We start from the raw sequence: 27014 nt of genomic DNA, 5'->3' as shown, positions 1-27014 counted from the left end.
CAGGACGCCTCTAAGGATACAGTATAACCAGACTGTTACTTTAACCTGATATATAGTTTGTAAAATAGGGCGCTCAGTAACTTACTCTTTGAAGCACGGAAAGAAGAATTGCTCATCTTGACAAGTCATTTAATCTGGTCCGGTCTCGAATCGCTCCCTGAATACAAAAACTGAAAACGGCGACACGTTTGATTTATTTCCCATGCAAATTAACCCGTTGCGATGCTTTTAGTAAGTCACGTCTGTTTCCAGAGATTGTCTTTTGCCTCATCAGTTAAAGTTTTGTTTGACATGGTTTACAGATTTCGAACAGATGAAACCTAAGTGCTCTGGAACCGACATTTGTACGCCGTCATGTAATCAATCACCGCGCTCAACGCTGCAGAGTAAAACTGGACTGAAAGCTGAAGGATGCATAGCAACAGAATACATGAACCTATGTCCTACACCTGCAAGTCCAGAAAATATCTGAGAAGGTGAGTAGTCATCTTAAACCTATTCTTAACCAAATGAACAACCTTTTAAGTGACAATAATGTAAAATGCCTTTATTCTTACATTTGTGCATAACAGTGTAAGTGAATGATTTAGTTTTTTCTTGAACACGTGCACAAATCTTCACTTTGAGCAGTTCTGATAAATACAGCCTTAATGTCAATAGCAGACATGCTGGCATGTGCGCACACGTGCATATCCGCAAGGACAGCAGCCATGAGACAATAACCTATGGAGCTGCTCTGTCTCTCGGTCCCCACCTACTCCTGTCTCACATGACTGCCATGACCTCATTCCACCTGAGCCGAGCTCCCAGCTGCCTCCCAACCAAAAGGCCTCGGGGCCAGAGATGAGCGGTGCCAACCGTCATCATCCACGCCTTCAACCCCCGACTCCTGAGCTCATTGTCATCACGTCACGTGCATCACAGCAACGCATGCCAAGCTGAGCCTGGGTAAATAAAAAAAAAAAAAAAAGTGTAAGTAATCCTTTGAAACCTAAACCTACATAAAAAAGTTAAGTGAAGTTCCACAGCACCAAGAGTTAACCAAGAGTAACTAAACAGTTAGCTTAGCTTGTTCGGACATTTTATCTTTGGAACCGTCATAATTACTAACTACCCCTGAAACGCATCATAATAAATGAAGAAATAAAGTCATTACCTACATTTACAACAAGTGAAGATGTTATTTTTGGAACTTGCGTCGACTTGAACAGTACAAATGTCAAATGTCTAGCCAAGTTTGGAATTTTACTGGGGTAACCAATAGTAGTTGGAGACAAGGTAATAGTTAAGAATTTTGGAATAGTTGAAGGAATAGCTGGTGCAAATCTAATAATATGCAAAAATAATAAAAAATAAGCGACAAGAATTTATATTCTAGTGGTGTAACTGCATTATATTCACTGTTGCCATAGGTGTCTGGCCATTGAACAGTTCCAGGAAGCACATTTAGTTCCAAAAATATCCACATGTATTTAAAACACCGTGTCAGAACGGAATCTCTTGAAGGGCTCTGACAAACTGAAGTCATCAAAAAATAAGTGCGACTGTTTATTTTGGCAGGTCGGAGAACTACACAGAGAGGTGTTATTTTTTTTATATTCGTCATGTCACTTTGACATTTAACCAACACCGGCTTTGCGTCACCCCAATTACCCTTTATTGAACAATAAAACCTTTAACGGCTGTAAAAGACAAGAGCGCTCTGTCAGATGAACTCGAGCGTTCCCAGTTAATGTTTTCGAAAGTAAACATTTCCAGTTCGTGACAGCAAGTAACGTCATTGTTAGCTTTGAGCAGAAATCAACCGCGAGTTGCGCAAAAGAGAATTCTCAAATTAGAGGACTCGTGTACATTTACAGCGGGGGTAAGAGGAGGCACGGCTGACAAGGCTTGGAACGAGGCCATTCCCCCGTCCACATCATGTTTCAGGTAGTGAGTAATCCTCTTGTCTCACCACTTCTCGGTCTGGTGTTGCCGCTTCAGTGAAATCGCCCTTTTCTTGGCAAGTCTACCTGCTGTAGAACAAGCCGCTCTCCTATTACAAAAGGCTGGGCTTAATAAGCGCCCGGGCTGTATCAGCGCCGTATTCAATTTCCTCAGATCTTGAGAACGCCGCTGTAAAAGTAGCTGAAATTTACTGCTTTGCCCCCTCAGGTTTTCTTGAAGGGAGATTCCCTTGTGTTGGTTCTTTTATTCCTGCCAGAAATATTGCTTTGCACTCTTCATTGGGCCTGTGGGAGAAATATGGAAATTTTACAGTAAGAAGTTTAGAAGCGGTGTAATTGGAGTTGGGCCAGGGTGAGACGCCTCCCCCCCCCACGTCCTGCAGCATTAGAGGCCCCGGAGCCTCGTTTGAATCGGCACGCTAAAACACACCAGCTCAGTTAATTGGACCAGGCTTTGGGTGAAAAGCTCTTATGTATAAAGCTGTACATAAGAGTGAATATGCATGTGGTTATTGCACAGTACAGGCGTCTCCCAGAGGTGTCACACTAAGTTTATACATTTATATAGTTATAATTCCATAACTGTATTTGTGGACACGATTAACTGTTGACCAAACACCTTCACCTCAAGGTCCATTTGGTAGCTGTTCTCAACCTGTCAATCATATGACATCATCTTTGTCAGCAGAGTGGGTGAGGTGTCAATATTAAAGTAAAAACAGCTTCATGATGTAACAGCATTCTAAATTTGAATTATAAATTGAATTATATATTGCCAAATTTAGGGCTCGATGCTCAGTGGCGCAACCCCCATTTTTTTTTATTTTTTACTTAAACTTTCCTAGATCTTCTGCATGACTCCTGCTTTATGCAACCCAAAGAGCAAAAAACATTACCATCCCATCGCCTCCCAAAGTTGCTAAGCTGGTACTGAGGCAACACTGATTATGATGTTCCAGGTAAGACATCATCGTGGCAAAATCAGATTGTGCATAGATATTAATTATAACCAGGAATATAACTGTACTTCAGTTGGTTTTTGAAGTGTCAAAAATGTGAAAACTTACCAATAGTATGTTGTTTTACAGAAACATAAGCACTAGTGTTTCGGCAAAAGAGTTCCTCATATTTGCAGCCGGCGCTGAAGACGGCACACTCATCACCCGGGGGTTTAAAAACTGCACGCTATTTTTTCCGAGGTGCGCTGAAATAGGATGAACTTGATGTGACCAAATCAGCTATGAAATGAGTTCTGACCTCTGACTTAACTTCTGCACTTACCAAGACTCGAGCCCTTTTCAGGATAACGAAAAATGACACGAAGCTGAGAATGCAGGAGTCTAAGTGCCCCTCCGGCTGTCTGTCATGATTCATGCTATCACTGATCATGATGCAACACCCTGCAAAGTGAACTCCTGCAGCAGATCATTACGGGCGGCGGAGTACAGTAGAGAGTGCAGTCTCATAACTCGTGGCCTGCAGGATTCAGTCCACACGGGTTAGGGGCTACAGAACACGGCGTGCTGCAACATCTGCTAACTAGAGTTTGACATGAAAAGCGCCGGACGCAGGTATACTCTGCAGCTTTCAGCCAGAGATAGCTAAATATCAGAATGAGACTGACAAACCAATTAGTCACGGCAGAGCTGGAATTAATGTTGATGGCTGTCACGGGGGCGAGTCAGGCAGGTTAAGATAGCATCAAGAATGGCTCTACTGTAATCTGACTGACAGTGGTGCTGTGAGAGACTTTGGCCAGGGGAGTGGGAACACAAGTAAAGTACGCTCACAGCGTGTCAATCAGTTATGGGGCCGAGGTGAGCAGCGAGCAGGGTGAAAAGGGAAATATTTCCCAGGTGACGGGTGGAACAGAAGTCAAGTTGCGATGGTATCGCCGAGCAGCCCCGTGTTGCAGGACAGAGCTATCATTCATTTGCCATCAGATTGGAGCCGACATATCAGCACGGAGGAGTGGAAGCACCGAACGGTGAAAATATTTGATAACCTTAGATAAGCTCACCAGAACTTAGCTTAACAGTGCATCGATAACTGCTGCTTCCTATTCTTCCAAAATCAAGCTCAAGACTGTCCGCTGTTGAGACAAAAACTTAAATTTGGTTAAACTCTGTTAAACTCTATTAAACTCGTCTATTAAACGTCTTGGCGGCAGATACCACGGCACACCTTTCAGACGCCTTGCGGAGTCCATGCCTCGATGCACCAAAGCTGTTTTGGCTGGAAAAGGGGGAACCTACACAGTTTTAGGCAGGGAGTTATACCGTTCTGGCTAACTGGTTTATATTCTGCCCACAGTGACATTAAACAATAAATGGAGGGTGCGCAAATTATGCTACATTATATTAATTTATGTATCAAACCAATCCATGAATAAAAACTCCACAGTTCCATGCGATGTGGTTTAGGTTACAAAAGCATTTTGGTTGAAGTTTGGGGAAAAAATGTGGTGAACACATCCTTTCTTGGCACTTCAGTCAATGTTGATTTCTCAGATATTAAACCAAGACTTTCATTCTATAACTTTAACTCTGCCGTTGGTTGCTTAACATTTCCACCGTAGTTTTCTTTTCTAACTTATTTTTTGATGTAGAAGCGTTTTTTGCATTCCTAGCTCCTGTTTTTTTTCCCCACTCCTATGTGCTAAAACTTACTAGCAAAGTTGTGTTCACATAGTTATTGACATTGCAACAGATACTCCCATAAGTTCGTGCTGGTTATTTTCATTTGGCTGCGGCAGATTTTCGCAAACTGTTTTACAGCGCGAGGGGAAACCGCATGGATCTGTTCGGTTCCTCGTGGACACCGGCTGGGATTTAATGAAAAATGCTTTAAAAGGTTATTTTATACAACGGCTTTTACCAAGAGCTACGAAGGCCAAAAGATAAATGTGACACAGCGTGAAAGTTTTATAATGTGGATATTGTTATATATTGTTTCTGCCTAGTTCTTTTCTCTGCAGACCTGACATCGCCGCAGCCAGTTCCTGTCCTGTTCAGAGGCTGAAACCAGACTAGTTTCTTTTAAGATGGACTCGTACAGATCAGACTGTTGCTGCGTGGAGCAAGATCATCAAGATCAACATTATCAAGACTTCATGGCTACTGTTACAAATCAATGTCAAACTTCATACATATGTTTGGCTCCACCCACTGAAAATGAACTCATCCAATGAGATCATCCGTCGCATCTCAGGTCTGTACGACTGAAGCTTCACATCTACAAGATTTTTTTTATACATGTCAGGCACTAATAATGACTTAAGTTAATGTTGTAGATGGAACTGAGGAACTAATTTTCACAGCTTTTGAGGATATGAGTCAGCTAGTGAGGTCACTTATTCTGACAGCCCGTCTGTTACTCAAATAAGTTAGAATAACACAAACTGAGGTCACATCTGTAACCACGCACACATTTCAGGTCGCCAGCTCATTCTCACTTTATGATAATAAAACAGGAATCATGCTGAATTTCTAACCAAGGGGGACCAAAAAGCAAAAAGGAACCATTAATCTTGTTAACTGCCCCTGTAAAGCATTCAAACCGCAGCACCGACTCTGAATGGATGTGAATAGATTTCAGAGCTTCTTTTTTAACCGGCTGAACTTTGTTTTTGCTCGCGGAGAAACAGGACACCGGAGCCAAGCGAAGGGCCACCTTCCATCACGGATTCGTCATTAAAAGAAACCCCCTCGCCACCAATCACGCACAAACGCGCACACATACAGCGAGCACTCGAGCAGGATGTTGGTGCTCTTTCTTCCTCGCAGCATGGGCAAACAACCGTCCTGTGTATTTCTTCACAGTCTGCACGACAGCCTCTCGTCCAGGGAGCTGTTACTCCGGCGAGTGACTTTTCTTTCCGGTCGTTTGTGGGAATAATGGCACACAGAGGCCAATACTCCACAGTGACCGGGGCCTGTTATTCCTAGCAACGGCCCGAGCTGCTCAGGACATTAGTCAGAGTTTTGGATGCTTGTGAAGCGCTGAGCCCCGAGTTCATCTGGGGAGGGTTTTTTTCAGTGTCTGCTTTCAGGAATTAGATGCATATTAAAGTGATTTATTCACTCAATACCACTTGATTCGTAATGAGCAACGTCTCAAGGCCATGATTAAAACAAACTTTGTCCTATTGATCGGCTGCAGAAACGTCTGTTCTCGACTCTGTTGTGAGAGATTGCGCATTCATCGCCGTCAATACGTCCTTATGTATAATGTAATCAGGTATTATCAGGCCCCGGCTTTCATTACACCTAAAAAAAGATATTTCTCTCAGCACGGCCTCTATTTTGGCTCGGCATTGACTTGCCAGAGCCGCAGTAAATTGCAGGCTGCTAATAAAACATGCAGAACCACCATTAGTCTTTCAACAGCACTTCAAGTCAGCTGACAAGCACAATGCCAAGCTCCAACATTATGATTTATTAACACATGTTGTCTCAGGGAGAAACATACTGACAATAAGAATCAGCCGTGTTAAAATTTAACAAACACCGTCTCCTGTGTGGCCTCGGACGGTTGCGGAAAACATTTTAGGAAACACATGTCAGATATTTACCTCTAGATGAAAACATATAGACTGGGAAAAAAAAAAGAAAATAATAACATAAAGGCCCTGTTTCATACAATTGTGCATCCAAATGTCTGTGTACAGTCAAATGATAGTAAAAAAGAATTGCTTGTATTTGATGGCCAAACAAATATGAAATTCGCTATCAATATTTCAATAATAAAGTCAGCCAAAAGTAAGTATTTTGCTCTGAATGATCCATACAACACAGGCCGTGTAGAGTGCTACTGCATCTGCTCTTTTGTGTGTGTCCTCTATGGAGTCATCACTGCCCCGAAAAACAAAAAGTAGCCCGATGAATGAGAAAATGATATGCCTTTTCAGGCATATTATTGGGTGTGAGACAACAACAAAAAAAAGTCCCAACCCTTCTCTGTTCGGGCACCTTAGTGGTGGAACGAACTTCCGACCAGTGTCGGGACAGTAGAATCACTCGCCATCTCCCGCACTTCACTTCGATTGAAAAAATGTGTCTTGAACTCAACTTTACCGGAGATGTTCATCACACTTTATGCAGTATTGTTATGTAGCTGTATTAATACCTGCTAATAAATCCAGGCATTTGGAGCTCACTTCTAGCAGGATGCCATTTGGACCTGAGGAGGAGCTGTGAGCGCATGTTTCAGTCAGAAGAGTTCATGAAAGTACAGTGAGTTGAAAAAAGGGTTCCAAAGCCATGAACTCAATCCATCACGCTTGTCTTCAGGACTGATAAGCTGCGTAGAGCACCCTCGGCGACATAAATCATCATTGTGTTTGCAACATTTGTGCTTTAAAAAAAAATAATAATAATTCTTCCACAGTGATTTAAGCCTCAGCACAGCCTGATACATGTTGTTTTATGCTGTGGACTCTCCTGTGGAGTGGAGAGAAGGGGCTCCAGTGGCACAGCCTGTCCTCTGCAGCAGGGCTCTGGAGAGAAGGCTTAACAATTGATTTACAGTCTGTTTGACCCCATTAGGCCCATGAGCACCTTTGTATCCACAGCTCTGGGGAATGTGTCTGTGTGTGTGTGTTAGTGTGTATATGTGTGTTTATGTATTGCAGAAAGATAGAGCGAATGAAAGAAAGAGAAGAAGGGAGGGGGAGGCGGGGATGGGGGGGGAGGATGATACAGGAGGAGGCTTCCAAGGCCACTGCAGAGCAGGGTTCTGAGCATTGCATCAGGCCCATGTTTATTTCATAAACATTCTCCCCAGCTGTCAGTCTGGGAGAGATAGTATGCGCTCTCCATCTCCCCCCTCAGCTACCCACCGGGGTAAATAAGCAACAGCGCACCTGCGAAAACCGGTGTCCTCGCGTGATACCGGAGTCCACCTCGTAATGAAGCAGCTACTTCAAGTTCAGAATTCGATAGCGAGGGCAGATATCGCATTTCCACTTTTTCCGCCTTTTAACCTAAAGCGCATTCTTGTCGATAGTAGATAATCATTTTCACAGGTTTTGAAACGCGGGTATTATTACGGCTAAAGAGGTCAGCCCCTCGTGTCCAGATGAAAGGTCAAAGAGGCACATTAGCCCCTAATATAACAGCTAAACATCAATCAACAGGGCTATACTTCACTCTGCTCTCCCTGGTATCTAGTGATGAGAGACGTATGACTGGGGCGGATATAGAGGTCTAAAGGGCCCCCTGGGTCCCACCGCCGCTCTGCACTCTGCACTCATGTGGAAAAAACTCCAAAAAACAAATGCTTGGATCTTCGCCCCGAGGCCATAAAACCTATTGACTGTGCATCTCCTGCATTTTATTCGGAGCTGGGCGTTCATTCATACCCCCTCCAAGTGTTATTATGACATATCGGCCTTTTGCACAGGGTGTGTGTGTGCGTGTGTATGTGTGTGTGTGTGTGTGTCACTAAGACCGGGCTGGTTCTCCACGCTGCCTGCTGGTCTTATGTAAATAGAGCTGTCAGCCACTTGTTATGGCCGGGCTGGGAGTCATCAGGAGGCCCTGGCAGCCTCTGGGTCCCTGGCCTCCATGTGATTCATAGCTGGCTGGGGGACAGAGGGTGGTGGGGGGGTGGGTGGGGGGGAGTTCAAGTCTGCCCAAATCCAAACAGAGAAGGAGGAGGAGGGGGGGTAATGGAACAGGGGGAAGGGGGGAAAGGGGGGGGGGGGGAAGGAAAATATGGTGGTGGTGCGAGCGTGAGGGGAGGGTAGGACGGAGTGGTGGAGGATGATGGAGCGAGGAGACACTCCGGGTGGATTGGCAGTTTGTAAGAAGACAAGTGCTGCAGAGGAGTTTGGATGAAGATGAACTCAACGAGTTTGGGTTTTTCCCTGCGTGTCTTCCCCTCCTCTTCCACTCAGTCACTGTCACTCCAATCATCATGGCGGTTTATGCTTCCTGCACTCTTGGCCTCATTATTTTTCTCTTTTCCTGCATCTCTCTCCCTTACGTTGCCTCTCCCTCCCCTCCCCCCTCCCCCCTTAACTCACCACATTGATTGGCATGAACCAATTTCTAAAACTTTAATTTCCACTAAACCCCAAGGAACACATTGCCTCCAACTATTCTCATGTTCGACTCAAAAGTTGTAGCGCAGTGAGGACTCATAATGATACAGAGGAATCCATGGCGGTATTTGAATATTATAAACATTAGCTGGAGGTGAATTTGGGCTCCGTTGCTGAACAGCCCCTTAATTGCTCCATAGCTGAATTTTTACTTTCTGGGACCTAAATTATGAACTACCCGACCCAGCAAATGAATAAAAAATGAACCGCTGGATTAAAATAATTGAGTGGAGAATTCTATACAGGCAGTTTCCCCAGGCAGTCGTGGTATTGTTATTAACTTGCATCAATTTGCTGATTAAATCATGGATCATACTTAGTGTTATTACGTATGACCAGACATGTTTTTTTTCCCCCTGGAACTCATGCATACCTAGTGAATCGACACAGCAGACATATTGTGCGACCAATCATGGCTCCTACCAAATACTTCTTACACAGCTAATCTACTTTGCCGAATAGATTTTGGAGAAAATGTAATTGCTGCCTAGATTATGTTCACAGGCAACATTCTTCCACCAGTCCAGGAAGTGTGACAGTTCATACTGAAGTCAGAGAATCGGCATCGACACCGAGCAGTCGGGATAGTGTTCCGCCAAGTGCCGTCAGGTTTATGCTGTTATTGATTTTATTTATTGGCGTGATAAAACGTATTGGATTTTTTTGGCAGTATTTCTACAACCTGGAGTGAGACTCAGCAAATCAACCACCTTTGTTCAGAATTGCTATTAAAGTTCTCGCGGTGTTGATTTGAATATATCTAAAACCAACAAACTGATTCGGAAGCATATTGTTGCCACGCGAGAAAATGAATAAATGGATCAGAATCCTGCTATAATGTGAAAAAGTTATTGGTCAAAAGGTCAACAGGAATTGTTCACATTGTATTATCATGATATCATCATATCATACCATGATAAACATGAGAAGTCCCCAGATTCCAACTTGTAACACAAAAATGTATCACTGTACAAACGCTATAACAAGATATATATAGGATACGTATTAATAAGAAAAGTTTCCTGTTTTAATGCAATACGTTTTTATGGCAAAATAACATGCATTGGTATGTTTTTATGATAACTTTTGCGAGGAAGTGATACTGCTCCATATTCTAGTTTCTGGAGTATCTGCAATACACTGCCACAAACTGATTACTGATGTTAGATGTAACAGGGATACAGTCAAGAGTGTATCATACATAATGAAAGTGTTGAAATGCTTTTCATCGTATCAATATTTGGCTGCTATTTTCAATGATCGCCTATTGAAATGATACTTACCCTTACAGATATCTTACAAATTCGAAACAAAGTCGTTTGTATTGTATTGCAAGTAAAACACTTGATTCAAGGTCCATAAAATCTACCAGTGTATGTTATTTTGAATCAAATGTGTATTTGATAGACTCTCTGTGCATCCCCCCTCAACTCTGTGGAGCATTTCAATGTTTTTGAGCCAACCATTTCAGTTTTGTTGGCTAAAGTAAAGCCTAACTACTCTCATCAGCCTCGTTTCCAAAACAGCAGCTAGTTGCTAATTGTGTTGGCGGCTAACTAGTCAGCTAGCTCTGTTAGCGAACAGCTTGTGTACAGATTGCAGCATTTAGCCGCTAAAGTACTTTCTCATGGTGAGAGGGTGAGAGCTGATGAAGTGACTGCTGGATGTAAACTGTTTTATTTACATTACATTATGCAACCTGTGTTGTACAGTATGATGACAAATAAACCACCTTGAACATTGAAATAATGAACTTTTGTGTGTAAATGTTGTGTTCAAAACGTCTCCTGCTCTCAAGTGGACAAATTAAAGCAATTACAGCTGATTTAATAAGAAGTATTTAAAATTCAAATTAATGGTAAGCACCCTCCATAGTGAAATACCAACAACTATAAAACATTCCTTCACTCATTATGTGCTTGGAGTTCACTTTTTGTTTACTTTTCTAACTGCTAATTAGTATATGCAGAATTACAGAGAAATCGTTTAGCATGTTGAATGAGGCCTTCCATCGGCGCCTCAAGCCAAGGAAAACGTACGTGTCTGCCTCGACCTTGACTTATTATCATTTTCATACAACGGCAGTGATGGCTATCAGAGCTTCCATTATATCTTTGTGAATATTCAATTAGGGCGTGATGGTCACAACAACCCACTTTATCTCCCTCTCAGATAGAATTAACTTTTCAAAACCAAGCTCTCGGAAAACTCCGCTGTTTCGAATCATTCCCCATGATGATAAAATAAATCTCAGAGTCACAGTGCGTGTGTGTGTGTGCATATGTGTGTGTGTGCGTGTGTGGGTGGGTGGGTGGAGACGCCAGATAGCGCTCAAATTGATTCTTTTGCCAATTGATTCATCTCGAGCCGAAAATGAAGACAGTGATAATCTCTCAGTCTCACCAATCGAGCTTGTTTTTGATGCCGTTGCTGAACACTGAAATCCAAGTCTTCTGCTCATTGATTGGAATGCAGAGTGCACATTAAAATCTGCACTGATGCCACGTATCAGTTCAAAGAGTGACGACTGTGCAGAAGAAGAGGGTTTATCTGGCCTCGTGCTGAAGCGCTGCCGGGCTGATAACTGTTGCCATCGCACCTCTGTAGAGACTCGGATTCTGCGGAGGGAAATAAGCATGAAGATGTCAGATGTGGCCTTGAAGAAGTTTGCCGACGTGATGAAAAAAAAAACAAAAAACAAGGCCTTGGGGGGAAAATCCCCAACATTAATAATCACATTAGAATATGAGTGGTACACGTCAGCAAAGTATCTGGAGGTTGCAGACGTTTTTTTTTTTAAAGGTGTATTTATTTGTTTTCCTCTTCCTCTTTTGGAGACTCACCACCTTGACTATCCCCACTGTCTCCTTCAGATCAGCCTTGTACAGTAGTGGAATAAATTTGGATTAATTGCAGCCGCGGTGCCAGCTAGCTCGGCTCGCCTCGGCTCGGCGACTGCTGGGATGCGAGCGGAGAAATCATCTGCCACCTCTTTCCCTGCACTGAATATCCCCTTGTCATTGCACCGCAGAGTTCTTGCCCGCTAAAACAGAGGTAATTAAATCTCCCCGCTCTCATTAAAAATACAGCTGTCTACCACCGAGCACCACGGCACCACTAAGCGAATGTAAATTTTCATTTCATGGTGCTGAGAGAGAGAGAGAAAAGGCTGTTCTCCGGCAGCCACCGTCGTGCCCCTGCCAGCGCTGTGCAGAATCGCTGCTCCCCTTAAATAACTGTCCTTTTGTTTCCCGCGGAATTACATAGGGAAATGGCCCGTGTGTTATATAATTTGCGGATTAGGTGCAGTCATGGGTCTCTTGGTTACCGCTGGGAACAGTGCAGGTATTCAGGTGTCTTTTTTTTTTTCAAAGGGAAAAGGTATATGGCAGGATTCAGAGATGTTAACTGATTTTTAATTGGCTTTTCCTATTAAAAAGCTCAGATGCTCCTCCAAGATTAACACTGGGAAACTTCTTGCGAGGTTAACCACTAGTTGACATGCCATGCACATTTCCTCTCCATTAAGAAGAAGAATGGTTTTGCTGATTTATAAAGATTGGGCTAAATTAAATACCGTGCGCCCTGCAGAAGTGCTATGCACTAAGTGAGGGAGGAAGTCAGGCACTTGGATTGACTGAACTTTAATGATGAATACTTTACAGGCTTCCACACGGCCGTTGTAGCCAGAATACTAAGCATAAGGAACTGGGATCCCACAAACAGGAATGTGTATATAAATTGATAAGAAAGGTGAAAATTGTATGTGTTGTGTGAACTTATATACTATATTAGATGATAGCACGATTTCCCAGGCAACAGATTTACATTTTCTGTTTCATTAAGTTTGACATTCGTCTGTAAGAGTCGAAAGAGACAGCGCTCACTTTTCCCGAAGCAAAGACTGTTCAGAAATTCATTGGAAGCAAGACATTGTTATTGTAGTCTTTGTTATCGATTATACTGGAAATACCTCGGAGGGAGTACAGATACTAAGTTTTTGCTTGTCTAAAACTGTCCAAGCCAGAAAAATAACAGGGTTGATCATAGACACATAAAACAACCTGTGTTTGTGTTTTTCCTGACAACGATTTCTTAAGACAGTGCAATGATACCACTGGCCTCAATGCAAAAGGTTGAGGTATAGTCCGATGCAGTTATAGAATTACAAGTTAGAAAAAGAGAGGACGTTTGAGAGGATGTTTGAAGGAACAACACTGCTGTTGGTTAGCACGTCGGTTTCTTTTAACCGTGACTGCGATCCTCCCATGGCCTTAAGGTTGTGATCCTTGAGATTTTTATGAAATCAAACCTCTGTTTGAAACTAGTAGCCTGCCATTCCCATGCTGGATTCCATGTGCCCACCTACTGATGGTGGACTCACAGGAAACAATGCAACATGTAATCCAGCGTCACTGATTTTCAGTTGATCTCATGACATCAGCCACACTGTTTACTGTTCACTCTCCTATAGCCGTATCACATCTGTTTCTGCTAATGCTAGGCTAGCCGTTATTGTGAGGAAGTCAACGGAAAGCAATGCATTTGTCAAGGAGATTGATGTTGAGTTTCTTCTGGGTGTGAAACTACAGGATATTGTTGAACTGGCATCGGGGCATCAGGGAAACTTCTTGTGTCTGTAGGATGGTTGGGCGGGTGATATACTGGACTTACCCTCCGGAGACCAGGGTTTGCTTCCAGATTGTGACCCAGAAGCAAGAGTGATGATATGCAAGTTGACATACTAAATGACGTTACCCACGTTGAGTAAGTAATGCACTCACGTCAGTTATGTTGCGTACGTCACTCACTGTACTCTATGACTTACCAAACCACAACTGTTTGACTCAAAAAGTCATAGTACGTCATAACAAGAAACAAAGGTTTGTCATCAAGCCCAAAGTCTAACTGAATATTGCATATAAAGCAGTATTGCTACTTGACCGCAGAGCCCTTCACTTGTGGAACTGATGGCAGAGGGGTAGGGAGAGCATCACAGCTTGAAGCTTAAGGCTACTAATCAAGCTGCCCTTTTTTTTTAATGAATCGAGAGCGAGAATAAGTTGATTGTGTTATTTTTGCTCCCAACATTAACCATACCGCAAACACAACATTGTCACCACAAAAAAAATAATAAAATTCAACATTATGGAACATAACAAAAAAGACTAAGGTTTCAACATGTTCATGGTTTTGCAGAAACACGTATTGCCAATATTTATTCCCTGTGTTTGCGTTGATTCATGAATATAACCAGATTAATCATAAATTACATCTGAAGGAATACAATACCATGCTGTAGTTGCCACATGCAGATACTATAGAAAGAAATAATTGCATGCTTAAGGTTTAAAAAAAAAACGTCTTATGGGCTGTTTTAGGGAAAGATTATAGGTTCGGTCCTCCCTAACCACAATATTTTCCAATACTTTTATTTATTGATATCACATTTCTTTTGACATTCTGGGATTGGTTGATACAAACTTTCACTGTAGAAAAAAAAAACAAACACCTCAAGCCTAAAATGTATCACAGGGTGTGTGAATGTATTTACTCGGCTCCAGGAACATTTGAATTATGAAAAAATTCCGAGTTCGACACAGGAAAACATGCGCAAACGTGGTGAATGACAGTTACGCATAGGCAGGGAGTACAGTCAGGACCTTTTCCCACGAGTGCTACGGTTCATAAGGGAATAAGGATTATTACTGCAGGGAGCCACTATGGTCAAATGAGATTTCATTGCCTATCGCTGGCATTGAGTCAGAAAACAGAGATGCTGAGAGTTGCAGAGCTCTTGCGGTACATTTTGAGATTTCATTTCACTTTCATGGCAGGGGCATGGGGTCTGAAGATGTGCCTACCCCCTCTGTCAATCATCCAGGCAAACACACAGAGGCAGATCTATAATTCAACTACAGGGGAGCTCATACAATTCATAGGGGCCGGTGTTTTTCTTTTCTTTTTTTCTCTCGCTCTCTCTCTTTTCCCAGTCTCTTTCCTCCTCAGTGTTGAATCCTGTTGCATTTACTGTTTAATTCTCACAGCCAAGGCATGCACCTGACATCTTGACCACCCTTTTTTTTTTTATTATACAGTAGTGTAGCATAGACCGCGTGCTACCCATAATTCAATTATCTGACTGACTTACATGATGGGGAGGAAAATTAAGGACAGATGGGGAAATAGTGTTCTTTCAGCTGCCCTCAATTTTGTCCAGTCCGTCCTGGAATTAAATTAATTTCAATGAAAAGGCGTTCCAAAAACAGCATGTCCTCCAGATAGAGATTTCCCCCATTTAAACCTGTCATGTTAAATCTGCAAGAGCTCTGATGGTGGTGTCGAACACGCTCAAAGATGTTCCATTGTGTAAAGCGAAGTCAAGTCTGAAGGGCTGCGAGGATCAGCGCAAGACGAACGTGTCGATTTTCACAAGCGCAAAAGCAGACGTACTCTCAGGTGATTCGCGCTGCGCGGCGTCAGCGTTTTTGAAAATGCGCTGCAAAACAGGAAATGAAGCAGAATGTTATATGTCAGCGGTTTATAGGTGTCAGCATTTGGACAAACATCAACGGAAATTGAGGAGTATTAACTGGAGGCCAACTTTTTCTCTCATTTCTTTTTCCAAGAACTTCTCCGAGCAGAGAGTATGAACAGTTTTTTCCTGCCCCGCGTCGGCCTCGCTGCTTGGGTTTCATCAGGGTAGTGCTGGTTAGGTGAGACACAACACCGCGACCACACACTTTGCTTTCCGAACAGCAGGCATCGCTCTCCACTCTTTCTCCCTGCGCTGCAGAGCACACAACATGGACAGCTCCCAGCTAAATTACAGGAACATGTCTCCAACTACCTACCACAGACAAGTTATTTTTAAGGCCCCAAACCAACGTTCTAATGTCATTGTACTCAACCATAACACCAAAACAGCCACCAGCGAGGACTCTGGAACACGCTAGAAATGTCAGCCATCAGACAGCTGTTAAAGGACAAGAGCTGACACTGAACAGACCTCCTTTTCTGCTGTTGTGACTCTTTTCAAATTTCCAGATCAGCTTGAACTGACCACTACTCAAATTTGTTCATTGTATATCAGATCTGTGTCATGGCTGCTGTATATTACCGCTTCAGGCACTCCTTTTGGATACTGGTCAGGTACAATGTTTCACCTCTAGGTAGTTCTCAGGGATTTCCATTATGTCAAGGGGAGACTCAGCAGGTGTCCAACCAACTGGTCTGTTTTGAGAATTCGGGATGTTTTGCTTCCATAACTTTTTGTTCCTATTCTCATACTTCTTCTGTAAGACTAGTTGAAAGAAAACAGCCAAAATACACATTTAGGTTTTCATTTTGGTACAGATTTCTGCTCTGGAAATGTATGCAAACATAATTTATTAGGTAGACTCATTTGCATATTTAACTCCATCAATTTAGGAACACTTGTAATGGTAGAAAATTGTCTTAATTTTCAACAGGAAAAAACATTAGTTTATTATCTGACTAATTATTAAACTATATCAGCCGCAACTATATATTGTATTTTCATTGCATTTTGCAGAGAAAAAGAAAATATGAAAAACTATTTATTTCAATGCTTGTGCACATACATTTGGGTAACTTGAGTGCCTTCCAACTGTTGAATAATAATAATAATATTAATAATAATCATAATAATAATAATAACAACTTAAGAAGCTCTACGGTGTGTGGATTTTACATTGAGGACAAATCAGCAATGACCAGTTACTGTACAAGGTCAGGAATAGATGCCTAAGTCCCAACTTCATTCCATGTTTCATGTTGTTCACTGTTATATTTGTAGGTCGGCCTGGTAAATTGGTGTGTTGCTTGGCTAATGTGGCTACTTCCAGTCTGTGCCAATGTTAGACCCATGTAATACTGAGACAAGAAACTGTGTGAACGTCAAGCCTCATTTAACATCAACTACATAACTAGCAGCCGTGTTAATGCAGGTAACCGTTTCTAGCATTGCTTTCTGTTTGAACCCCGATGCTACTTCGTCCAGCATTGGCTCTGTTGTGATGAGGTCCGTTTTGCCTCCGAGGATATGTTGATATATGTGTTGCTGCCTTATGTAAATTTTGTTGATATACATCCACTGAAAATAGCTATTTAGGCATGTGTTACAAAGAAATGGTCAACCTGCATAAATTATATTGCTTGGCAACTGTGTGTAATTTTTTTGGGAGGGTCCTTAAAGAAACAGGAGCTAAAACAGAGCGTCTAAAGCAAGAGGATGATTTTTGTTAACATTAGAACATATAAACAGATTCCAGTAGTAATCCAAAGTAAAAGTGTGAACCTGAAAATAACCATAATATGTTTCCTTTAAAGTCTTTGGAATAGAAAAGTCCATGATGCCAGAGATGGCAGTTGTATTAAATGTGGCTTACACGCAAAGGTAACACTTTCACTGAGGAAAGGTCCCAAAAAGACCCCAGCAAGACCCCAAGTGGCTTGGGGATTCAAAGTGAGGCCACCCCTGCACCACCGGCTGGGTTCCTTATGCAATATACTATCCAATATTGAGAGGTCAAAATCTGAACTAGGGCACTGGTGGCCCTTTCCAATCTTCTTGCTAGTCAAAGCAGTTCAAGTCCTGTACTGAACAAGCAGGAGGGTCCTGTGCAGGCACACACAAGCTTATTCATTATGTATTTCATCACATCTGAGAGCAGCTTTGTCAGATGTGGTTGGAGGAGGCCTTTTTATGGCTGTGTGGCTGGCTGCCTTACATGAAGATCTGGAACACAGGCAGCAAGTTGCTTTACATCTTGCATACTGGTTGCGGTGGATCCCGTATCTTTACATGGCATGCGCAATTGCCCTTCAATTACCATTGTGAGGGCATGATGATATCTAGACATTATACGCTCCGCTGAGGCGCCGGTGAATCGTGTGAGCATCAATGTTTGATGATGGAGCACTTTGATTAATCAGCGGAGACTAGTAGGGAGACTCCCCAGGAGTGAAGAGTAACCAGGGAGGCATCTTCAAAGGCAAGTGGTTTCACTTCAATACCCCCGACTTCCGTCTAAAAAGAAGGCAGGAAAGGGACAATCAGCACTTTATCTCCTTTTTCAGACCCGGCTTCCGCTCGCAGAAGAGAAAAGCAGGTGCCAGGTGTTCAGAAAAAAAAAAAAAAACCAGAGCAACCTGGACGTGACGCCTGCGTTGACCCCACTGAACTCTCTCTTTATGAAAAGCTCCGGAAAAAATCTCCTTTATGATCACAGCGCTCGGAGAGGCGCGATGGGGGTGAGGTCTTTGAAGGACCTGTCAGTCGGCTGCTGTCGGAAGCTCACAGGTATGTTTTCATAATAATCCCCCAACTCAAAAAGCAGACCATATTGAGAGGTTGTCGCCATAAAATGTTCGGCTGAGGTAGGCACTAAACTTGTCAACTCTTTCCTGCACATGCTCCCCAAAGCTGTCACAAACTGGACGTCGTAAAGGGTGAGCAAGTGTCGTAACTTTTGGTTGCTTTAAGTTTTGAGTTTAGTTAAAGTTTTATCGTTTTTATTTCTACAGCGGTCCTTTGGTTGGCTCTCCTTTCTCACATTTGCGAAATGCCACGAGTCCAGGCAGTATATCACGACTCAAGGTGGACATTTTCAACATGTGGAAGCCGAGTTTGGTTTTTTCTCCTTCGCCTGCATTTTCAAAGAAAAACAGCCCCAGTGTTTGAACAAGAGAAAACGAGTGGCTGTACTTTGGCAAACCACGTAATCTCAGAACGTATTTATCCAAACAAAGCCCGGTCCAATACCATCCCACTGTGGCTTCCCGATGGTTTCTGCATCATCCACCTCGATCCCTACAATAACACTGGGAGCCTCGGGGCTATTTTCAGATTTCCCAGATTTCCTCGCCGGGATGCAACACTTAGTGGTCGAGCGGCCCCTCTCACTCAGTGCAGATGTTACCTGCACAAACAAACATGGCCAAGTTTGGTGTCTGATAGCTAAGATTAGATACGGAACGTACAGTACATTTGTAGCTCTTACCCGCCGCAGAGTTCTGTTTGTGGACAAAAGAAAGAAACTTTACTATGTTGTGCGAGAGGCAGTCGATGAAAGACAGCTGTCATGAGAGCACTGTAACTGTGAGTTTATGTCCGCTGATGTGGATTTAGCATAGTGATGATAGATATAAATGTAATATCTTCCACTTAGGTGCCTCTATGTCTTTTTAGACTTATTGGTTACAACTATTACTTGGACATCCAACAATTTGTAAGAATTCCTATGATTTGAGCAATTAATTTAATTTACGCACACAGTATGTGCTGTTGGCTCACTTCACTTATTTTAGATGGCAAAGTCATAGAAGTGATTTCACAGGAAGTACTCGCCAAAATGTAACGTCTTCAATGGCTTTGGAGGAGCTTTGACGAGTCTGAAACTTGAAGTAACAGGAAAGGAAAGCTAGTGCAACAACTTGCATGGGTGGCGTTTTAAAGACATTGGTGTTTACGTTAAACTTTTGGGAGTTCAAGTTCTTGTTGGGAGCTGAAAGAGGAAATTGATACCACTGTCATGTCTGTATGCTGAATTCAAGTTAGAGACAGGAGATGGTTAGCTTAGCTTAGCATGATGACAGCAAGCACAGCTATTTCATGAACTCAACAAATGGAATATTAAGCATTGCTTATTTATTGAGTCGGATAGATGAGTCAGGTGGATTTCGTTACCTTTGCACAAAGCCTGGCTAGCTGTTTCCCCTGTGTCCAGTCTTTATGCTAAGCTAAGCTAAGTTCACTGCAGCCCCATATCTAGCTTGCAGACATGAGAGATGAGAGTGCTTTCATGTCTCAGTTTTCATCTTAATCACTGCTAGGGATGTCAATGTCTCTAGTTTACTGTACACTAAATCATTAATTGGGTTCCTTAATCTACTCATATACAATATTCAAATAGACAATGATGACTGATCTGCAGCCTTTTATTATTTCAGAAAATTAAGAGCATCAGTTAACATATTAATTGATTAAAAAGTTTGCAGACGTGTATGTGAATGACAATGGGGGTGCGCTATTAGAGCAGCTTCTCTGCTGCACTGTTACACCGCTGGTCCAGCAGAGTTTTTGAGGGAAAACACACTGAGCAGAGTTATTTTCTTCACCACAGACTTTCACACACCCACCATACCCTATAACTACAGCTACTTACTCCTGCAGCTCCTCCTCCATAATCGTGCCTTAATAAACTCCTCAAAAACCCTCTCGGATTAGCTGAAAAATGCATCGTCACACGTTTTTCTGATTTTTTTACAGATATGTGGTTCACACAGGACAGTCTCGCTGCAAACAGATGTCTTATTGATGGTAATGCATTGAATAGATTAAACCAGTCCACAAACATCAGATAAAATAGATATAACACCAGATGGGCTTAACAGTGTTTCTTTTAACTACATGATTGATTTGCTCCTCTGAGTTGGCGGTAATGTTAAGGTTATGTGACTGTTATTATTCTGATGTGTCAGAATACTCGGAAAAATTTGCTCCAGAGAATAAAGCCATGTAAAAATACAACGCAGCTTGTTTGTAGCGTCCATGTTGCTTCCACAATAAGACGTAAAGATAATTAAACTAACAAAGTCAGAAGAATGACTTCATAGGTCAGGAAATGAAACCGCCCCTGGAGCATATGAATGCCACCAGGTAACCTCTGCTGAAAACTTATCAGTGCAAGCCTCCCCAGAGGCCATACAGACTGCATTGCAAAACTTTAATGATCGTCTGTCAGAGCAGTCTAACCAAAGTATTGCTGTAGACAGTGAGGGATTTAAAGAGCTAGTTCAGTGCCCAGAGCCCACTATGCCATCGAGAGCTACTTTGACAAAAACAAGGGGAAAAGACGAAGGATGAGCTAAAAGCCAGGCTAGCCACAGCATAAATGCTAACGTTAACTCAGACAGCTGACTTTTGGTACAGCTCCTAATGACATTTGACTTCACAGCTACCTGTAACTTTCATCAGTGCCGACATGCAGATGCGGTCCGGCGTGCTCCTTTCTCCAGTGCTGGCCCGGCAACTAAAAGAAGTGATGAAATGTGTCCAGCTACAGGGGACAAGTGTGCTCCTTACTCAGAGCATCTTCGACCTGCACACGTCAAACAACACTGGCGCTCACTCAGTCAATTGAGTATAAGAATAAAAGGAGTGTCTCCTGTAATTCATGTCATTTGTGTTTTGTTCTTATTTCTAATCAACCAGTTAGTTATCAGTTGGGTGTTGGGCTGTTGAAAGCACAATAACCAAATAACCAAAACTGACACCCCAACTCACTGCCCGCAAATTGACCAAAATGTTGGAACATATGTTTTAACGGCAATCTCAAACTCATAATGTCAGCCATACCAGTTGTTTTTCGCGCACAAAATGTTTTTTTCCTCCTCATCCTCTTCCTAATATTTCCTTCCCTCATTTTAAGTAGCAGTAATTTTAAGTTGGAATTCATCCACACTGAAACGTTCACAAAATGTATAAATAATGTATTCAAAAAGTCTTGGCCTTGCACTATTGTATCTGGAGAAGTGGCAATTTTAGCAAATTCCATTTGTCTGTGTGAAGGTTTTATGAATGAAATTAAATCCAAAACAGCCACAAGTCCACTGTGAGCGGTCCAGTTGTCGGTTAAATCCAGCGAATAGTCTAATGCATAAATAGTTGCAGTGTGGGTTATTTGTGCGTCCTGAATAAATAACGATTAAAAACTTCACGCTCATCTTTTTACAAACTTGCTTTCAGCCAGCGATTGAAATAACACATGCTTAAAAAGTGTTGTTGCTGAAGTTTTGCCCCTGTGCTCCATTAAAAACGCTGAGGAGGTTTTGTTGTCACTCGCTGTAGCTCGGCTGCCACTCACTGCTGTTTTCGCTCATCTTGGCAGCGACTTCAGCCTATAAGCCAAACTACAGTGTTGCGGGCTCATATTGGGTTGCCATGATGGGATGAAGAAGGCAAAGTCACAACTTTTGACAGCGAGTGGTTATTCATTTGTACATTTGTCACCCTGCAAATGTCACTCATTTTCGTGTCGGAGAGCAGTAGTCGAGGACAGAAATGAATCCTGAAGCTGATGATTTCACGCATTTCATCTCGTACTTAGATTAATCAGACGTTGTTCATTATGCTCCGGTGAAATCTTATTTGGTTTCCTTGAAATCAATTTTCAGTTATTTATTTAACATACCGTTATCATCCTTGACAAAGTCTGATACAATCACCTGCTGAAGCCTGAGACTTGGCCATTCTCTACCCATCCTCTGCCTTGTAACGTCGGGACAAAACCTGAAACGAGAGCTTGTAGCTCTTTCAAAGCGTCGTCGCACAGGTGTGCCAACAAAAGCTCCGGCCTATCCAGCGAGTGACCCATGGGAAGGGGTCATGTAAGACTCCAATCTAAATTCCTGTCTGACAAACCCTTAAAAAGCTGTCTGAAAAGGCTGTCCATCCACAATGCAAGCGCCCCGAAAAGACTATTCAGCCAGCCGGGCTTCAATTGAGACATTTGGAATGTGTCGTTGCTTCGGAAAAAAAAAAAGAAAAAAAGGTGGAGCTACGGGTTAAAGTTATTTCTTTAAATGAAGTGCTGTCTATAACTAGTGTAGGTAGCTAACTGGCTTTGCTAACTGGCTTTGCATGGCGCCGCCGTCAAGGCCTCGGCGCGGGGATGCCAGAGAAAACCCCGAGGAGGGGTATTATTCTGGCCTGCATTCTGGCTCAGAGGTGCCCACAGCCTGTCCCTCGCAATTATTCAAAGTGTGACTGTGTGGTAGGGTTCGGTATCAGTGAAATGCAGACTCCCTTCTCGTTTTGCCCTTGTCCCCCTCACATCCTCCCAGCCGCTCTCTCCCCTCTCCCTCTCTCTCTCTCTCTCTCTCTCCGTCTCACTTTCGCCTTCAGCGGTTTCACCACATGCAGAATGCAGGAGCTAGCCAGAAGGTGTTTCAAGGGCTCGAGCCCTTTCAGCCCTTTGACAACCATGGCCGTGCAAATGCAGAGCTGTGACCTTGGCAACAGCTCTTATCCCGCTCCGTTTTCAGTCCACCGGAGGAGGAGGAGGAGGAGGAGGGGTTGTTGTTCCTGATCCACGCTCTCTCGCACTTTAATATCTCAAATGAAAGCTTAAAAAAAATCTTAAGAGTTGTAAAGATAACAACATCCCAGAGGACATCGCTGTTCTTAGAGGGAAATAAAAGAAAACGAGGGGGTTGGCTTGAGAATGATCGTTAGCTGAACAGTGAGTTTTTGACGCCGGTCTTACCTAAAAAATGTGAAGCCCGTCTCACATTTCTTACTTACCAGGAGTGTCCTATCCCCTGTAGGGTTTTACTAAGGCGCGCTGGATTTAAAAATTCACTCGTACAACCTGCGAATCAGTCCGCACACTGATCTACGGTGCGAACGGTTGTGCGCATGTTGAGCAACATGGAGCTGCCCTCTTACGGGCCAAGTCTGAAAAAGTGGAATAGAAAAAAAAAGAAAAAACAGAGCTGACAGTGTCTCTCTGTTACCCCAGTAGAATTGAGTTGCACTGGCATAAGCATAGAAGACTCCCTCTCTCCCTCCCTTACTCTATTGACTCTGTGGATAATCTTGACTCCCCAGAAAAATCCTTAAGCAGCTGGCCACAAACCTTGTGCTTGAGTGCACATGCATACAATATCTTCCTCCAGCCCCGGGGCTGTTTTTTTCCCTCCCCCCTTTCTCTCTCTTTTCCCCTTCTTCTTCTTCTTCTTCTTCTTCTTCCCCTTCCCCAGTTCTCCAGTGAGATCCTGAGCCAACACGTCTAGAAAAAAAAGGGGAAAAAAAGGCAGGATTTGTTGGTAGGGGCTGGAAGCGAGTGCCAAAATCAACACCGCTCCTCTCCTCGGGGAGACCTGCAGCAAATTGGACCCGAGCTGGGTTTTTTGCTGTCGCTCGGACCTGCGTGAGGCTGCCGGCTTCCACTGCTGGGGCCCCCGCGGTGAAACCGGAGACGCTTGTGTCCGTTTTTGTTTAAAAAAAAACAGCAGCAACCCACAAGTAAAGTGGTGTAGCGAATTGTACATAGTTCAAATGGATTGATTTCCCGTGTAAACAGGTAGGGCCATTAGAGAGTTGGTTTTGATTTGTGACCACGCTAGACCGGTATTAGTGGTTTCCTTCGCTCGGGCCCACAGGTATGCCAGCCAAGTAGCAAGTGTGTCTACATCTGTGAATGCTAAAAACAACAGTCTGAAGTATTGATTCCTAACTGGCACCGGCAGGCAGTGAATTGTGGCTTTGGGTTAGATGTAGAAATTAGTCATAAATGAACAGACGGAGCCGGGCAGTGTACACTGTCAGTTTCTATTTGTTTTTCCTACAGATATTGTTCGGGGATATCAGAGAAGGTGGCAGCCAAGCAGGCTCAGTCTTGTACAGCTTCAGCAGCCCCTTTGTATCATTACACCTCCTCACATCAAACCCGACCGGACAGCTGCAGATGACACCTTGTTTGAAGAGTTTGACGTTTGATCGAGGATGTGTTTGATGCAGGGGGAATAAAGAGTAACACCTTAGCTTTTTCGAACTGGGGCGCTGCTGTTTGAAGTATGGCGGCCGCGCAGGGAAGCCCAGGTATGTTCTGATCAATTGCTATTGACTTTTCAGGGGCAGAAAAAAATAAAAATAAATAAAAAATGTGTGCGATTCCAAAGCCGATGGTGTCGGAGAGGGAAATCTAAAACTTTACCTGGAAATGACGGCTGACATATACACGTTACCAGCAAGAATTATTCCGTGCATAGAGGTAAAGAATACAGTATTAAGCCCTAACTTTTGGACTGGGGCCTAAACATCTGCCATTTACAAAAAAACTGTTTAAACTATGTGAATATGAATTTATAATCTGCTATAAGAATCTCCTCTCTAATTTAAATTATTGAGGGTAGGCCATTTGTTGTTACCCCAGAAAAACTGCCTCTGTCCACAGCCTAATGCTGTCAGGTGACTGATTCAGGTAAGACACTCTTGCTGTGTTTAATACTCACAGGGGCCCGAACTCTGGCTCTCTTTTGCCGCGGCAGGCTAGATCAGGACGGATAATCGACTCTACACTTTCTGGTTGAATGTAATCAGTAAGCACGGAGGAAGATGCTCATACCTAAAGTGCAAAACCCTGCGTGGATTTGAGCACATTTCTCTATCCACTGCATCAAACGTGCAAGATTGAAGTAGATGTCATGTGTTAAGATTACACACAGGCTTTGTCTCGGCATGTACAGATCGTTAACTCTGAAATTGCTCCGCTTCCCACGGGATGCGCTAACTTCTGCGGTCGGCTGAGGGAGGATGGGAGAAAGACCTGAACATTCGAAACAAGTTCATCTCAGAGAGGAAGAAATTCAGCAAACTGACATTAGATGCGTGCATATGTAGTCAAGGAATGCAACAGTTTTTGATGAGTAGTCCGTCAGTAAGCTGGTTTGCAGGTAAGTTAACTTCCTTATTATGGCATGAAAGGGACGTGAAGAATTTAGCTTGCTGCGTCCATCATCAGTGCTGAAACTTCTTTCTTCTTTTTTTTCTGCCCACAGTTTACTTTGCAACATTCCTCCACTTGAGATGCTGCCTCTGTACTTTGTATCCGTTGCGCTACTCACCAAATGCTGAGAGCAGCATCGGAGCATTCATGTGCATTGTGCATGCACAAACATGCATGTAGTGGTAGCCTGCTTGTGTCCACAGTCCTGTAGCCTGAGGAAACTTCAGACAGGCATCTGATTCCCCAGGCATGTCTATTAGGAAAAAATGTATATTTTGAATTCATACACCGTACAAAGTGATGAAATGACTAATGAATTATTGTCCATATTTCTTTTGTACTTAGGATATTGAAAGTGTCATGAGCGAGATCATTGGGATCCATCAGCTGATGGATGAACAAAGCTTACAGGCACTGCTATGGGACACCATAGAAAACAATCTGGGATGCTTGCAATAATTACAAATAAATCACGGGTTGTGTGAAACATAATAAAATAAAATACAGCTCAGCCAACTGCGGGTTGATGCGATGCTGTCAGCCTTCCTGCAGCTATGCCACGCAGAGTGATGCGTCTGTGTGGAATCTCCTCAGGAAGTGAAAACTTTCCTCAACATTTCCTGTCACATGACTCGTCACCCAGTGTTGTGTGACATCTGCAGTGCCCATCATCTCTGCCTTAAGGCCCCAGAGCAAGGCACTGCATACATCGACAATGAGGTATAACTTAACAACAGTGGGTGCACCATTTATTGGCCAGTCGCTGTTTTATTCATATGTGAAAATTTGGGCGGTGGAGGAGTATGTAATGAGAGGACGTGTGCTTATGCATGCCACTCAGCCAGCCCGTTTGCATAATGAAATCCAAGATGGATTTTTTTGTTTTGTTTAATTTTCCACTTCTTTTATTGATCGTCTCACCTTAGATCCCTGGTTGTTTAATATGTATGACAGCAAGGCTTAGCGTAGCTTAGCATAGAAACTGGAGTCAGGGGAAACAGCTAGCCTGGGTGCAAAATCTATCTGAGGAGCATATTTTCACAAGCAGGTCTCTGTTTAGTTTGTACAGTACCAACTCTTGGTGGTACCCGCCAACATGCACAGATGCAGAACAATGCATTAGCAAAGGCCAGAATGAAAATGACTGCAAACTAACAAACATGCAATGCAGGATTGAAAATATCAACAAAAATATACAGGTAGTGATCATCATTAAGACCTGACATATTGTTTGGTCTCTCAAGCACTTTGGTTTGGTTGAGCACTCACTTGTTATGTCCGCCTCAGTCAGGACCTCAACGAAGAAGGGAGGTTCCACACAGTTACCGCTCAAATCGATTATAAAGATAACTCAACAGAAGCAAACTGAAGGCTAAATAAACATAATCACAACCTAAACAGGACCAAAATGGTGCGCCCAAGCAAGCA

The 27014-nt window shown here is 43.0% G+C and overlaps 1 long non-coding RNA gene across 1 annotated transcript; it reads right to left on the bottom strand.

The window, feature by feature from the left end:
• Positions 1–551: 551 nt before the first annotated feature.
• LOC115570437 (uncharacterized) lies at positions 552–27014 on the bottom strand. The gene is made up of 3 exons (XR_003981767.1): positions 26856–27014; positions 11455–11669; positions 552–944 (listed from the first exon to the last, which is right to left on the bottom strand). It is a non-coding gene; the product is annotated as an uncharacterized LOC115570437 (long non-coding RNA).

This window comes from Sparus aurata, chromosome 19 (genome assembly GCF_900880675.1).
Source record: "Sparus aurata chromosome 19, fSpaAur1.1, whole genome shotgun sequence".
NCBI classification, from domain to species: domain Eukaryota; kingdom Metazoa; phylum Chordata; class Actinopteri; order Spariformes; family Sparidae; genus Sparus; species Sparus aurata.
The sequence above is the reverse complement of the archived record's forward strand: the minus strand, read 5'-3'. Positions and strand labels throughout refer to the sequence as shown.